This window comes from Morone saxatilis, unplaced genomic scaffold (assembly GCF_004916995.1).
Source record: "Morone saxatilis isolate NCDOM2014 unplaced genomic scaffold, NCSU_SB_2.0 Contig3, whole genome shotgun sequence".
In the NCBI taxonomy this organism is placed as follows: domain Eukaryota; kingdom Metazoa; phylum Chordata; class Actinopteri; family Moronidae; genus Morone; species Morone saxatilis.
The window spans coordinates 212,692-216,250 of NW_023339873.1; positions in this window are offsets into that span (position 1 = coordinate 212,692).

A 3,559-nucleotide genomic window follows, 5' to 3' on the forward strand; every position below is an offset into this window, starting at 1 on the left:
TAGCTGTCAGAAGAACAGAGACTTCCCTAACCCGTTTAAAACTGAAGGAACCAAAAGTTACCGAACATTCACCAGCGTTTAACTGAGAGGAACAAACGTTATGAACATTCACAGCGTTTAAGCTGAAGGAACCCAAACGTACTGAACATTCCAAGCCGATTTACCTGAGGAACCGAAGCGTTTACCGAACATTCAGCAGCGTTTAAACTGAAGGAACCAAACGTTTACGAAACATTCACAAGCGTTTAACTGAAGGACCAAACGTTACCTGAAACATTCACCAGGCGTTTTTAAACCTGAAGGAACCGAACGTTAGACCATTTCACAGCCTTTAACTGAAGGAAGCCGAACGTTCGCCACCCGTTTAACTGTAGAACGACCATTCACTGGCAGCATCTACGGAAGGACAGAACGTTCATAGGTTTACCGAAAGGAACGACACGTTTCCCATTGTCTAACAGAAAGAAACCGAACGTTCATACTTCTTCATTAAAAACTGTGAATTTAAACCTTTATTGCTTCCAACAGCCCCAGTTAGATTAATTATTATTGATTATCAATAATATGTGCATTGTTGATGTTGTTGTAATTTCTAAGCTAGATAACCCAAGTCAGCCTCGATATATAACACTGGTAGGTAACACTGGGTAGTAATACTGGTAGTAACCTGTAGTAACCACTGGTAAGTAACAACTGCGTTCGAAACACTGCTAGTAACACTGGTAGCGAATACTGGTAGTAAAACTGGTAGTAAACACTGGTAGTAACACTGGTAAGTAATACTGGTAGTAAATCTGCGTAAGTCATACACTGGTAGCAACACTGGTAGTAATACTGGTAGTAACACTGGTAGTAAACTGGTAGTAACACTGTTAGCTAACAGCGGTAGTTAAACACTGGTAGTAACACTGGTAGTAACACTGGTAGTAACCACTTGGTAGTAAATACTGAGTAGTAAACTGGTAGTACACTGTAGTAATACTGGCAGTAACACTGGTAGTAATACTGGTAGTAACACTCGGTAAGTAACACTGCGTTAGGTAACAACTGGTAGTACCGGAACTGGTAGTAACACTGGTAGTAAGCCACTGGCGTAGTAACACTAGTACTGTAGTTAACACTGGATAGTAATTACCTATAGGTGTAACATCGTAGAATACCTGTAGTAACACTGTAGTAGTAATAGAATAGTAAGTTTTTGTGTGGTGATATCCGCCTTGATGTGACGCTTTGACATCCTCTGCTGAGGTTCAGTGTAATTGTTCAGCTATGTGAGGGACCACAGGCTCCACCTGGTGGAACAAAACTTAACTCATACAGCTCCTCACTGATAATTTCTTACTTGAAATGCATGATCAGGGGAACAAGTACCAGATTAAAATAAATGGATTGTTTTTGTTAAATTATTAAATTAATCTGTGTTGCCTAAAAACAAGAATTTAATCTTTTTCCTAACCTTTAAACACAAACCTGCGAACCCCTGTTAGCGGTTCGGGACCCCCTTTCCAGTGGCTCAGACTGTCTGCTTTTTACTGTTTTTAGTATTTTATTTCTGAGGCTTTTCCTCAGTACAGTTTCATGTAGTAGTATTTTATCTGCTGTACATGATACAGTAGCAGTAGGATAGGCTGTAAAGTAATTAGGTAGTAGTAGCAGGTAGTTGAGTATTATTACCTGTGTAACAGTGCAGTAGCTAGTAAGTAGTAGTTAGTAGTAGTAGGGGCAGGAGGAGTAAGTCTGTAGTATGCAGTTAGTAGTAGAGTTTAGTAGTAGTGGGAGGAGGGGACTATCCTTAGTAGCAGTATAGTAGTAGTTGCTAGTAGTAGTAGGTAGCTATAGTGATATAGTAGTGGTATATATTTTTGCTAACAGTAGCCTGTAAGTAGTAGTAGTAGTAGTTTAGGTGGAGTAGTAGCTTAGTAAGTAGTAGTTAGAGTAAGTACGTGTAAGTAGTAGTAGTAGTAGTAGCTGTAAGTAGTTTAGTTAGTGTAGCATAGTAGGAGGAGGCACTAGTGTAGCAGTAGTAAGTAGTAGTAGCCTGTAGTTAGTAGTAGCTGTAGTAGTATGTAGTAAGCGGTAAGTAGTAGTAGTAGTAGTAAGTAGTAGTAGGAGGAGGACTAGCTGTAGCTAATAGTAGGAAGTAGTCAGTAGCGTAGCTCCATAGTAGTATTTTACCTGTGTAATGTGCAGCTAGTAGTAGTAGTAGTAGCTGTAGTAGTAGTAAGTAGGAGTGAGGACTAGCTATTAGGTAGGCAAGAGTAGAGTAGTAGTAGTTAGTAGTAGTAGTAGTAGCGTATAGTAGCTAGTAGCTAGTCAGTAGTATGGAGGAAGACTATGCTGTAGTAGTAGCAGTAGTAGTAGGAGGAGGACTAGCTGTAGTATTTTACCTGTGTACATGTCCACCAGGGAGTCCCTGAGCTCCTTGCTGGGCGTCCATGTTGACAGACTTGTCTCTACTGGACTCTCTGAACTGGATTCTCTGGAAACAGAAACAGTTTTACATCAGACACAGCGCAGTCCAGAGACTGATCCTGGATCAGTTCATCAGGGTCCACAGCACACCTGGATCAGGTCTAACAGCAGAATGACTCACACAGACTGGTTGAACTGGTCCAGTTTCCAGTTGCACCACAGCGACTCACTTTAGAATTCAGCTGAATCTGTTGAACTGAATCTGCACTCAGTCTATACATCACATGACCTGCAGGTCCCGTGGTTCCTGCAGATTATTGGCTGCTTAATCTACCACACTGTGACCCATTACCCAGAATTCCTCTGTGCTCCTCAGAGTATCTGGTGTTTTACTAAAAGTCTGTAATGTAGAATCCATGTTTTAGTGTTTAGGGTTTTTTTTTTAAACTTTGATAGTATAAATACACATCACATGACCAGACCACGAAATCCTGTTTGCCTTGTTCCACCAGCGACACTGAGAAGTTGAAAGCTGTAAACTGTCCTTAACTTTTCACCATTAACACCAGTTTAAATGTGAAAAGGGTATTTGTTGCCATATGGCGGCCATACGTGAATACGGAATTGACGAGTGTGCATTCAATCACTGACTCACATAGAACTCAACGGATACAACTTCTGACTGCTGATAAAGTACATATATTCTTCTTCTGCATTTAAAAGAGAAAACAACCAACAGCTGCTCTGATCAAACTGCTCCCATTATTAATCTTTCAGCAAACGAATGCCATTTTTTGAGGCCACAACTCGCTCTGATCCTCATGAAACGTGGCTCACAGGTTGGCGCTGGCAAAAATGTACGTATTCTATGGGTCTCGCACATGGGCGGGGCACAATGGCTCACCAGCGCCCCCTACAGAGCAGTGCCAATGGCCTGTTTCACCGATATGCATGAAAATCGGTAGAGAAAACTCCTCTTGGACCCATACCGCAAACACAACAGCAAGTCCGCCATTTTGGATTTAGCAGCCATTTTTAGCACTTTGCAGACATTTTAAATAACTTGAATTGAATTGATCGAAACAACTTCAAACTTGTTCAGATTAACTCGGACCTGTCTGATTTAAAGCAGATTAACTCGGACCTG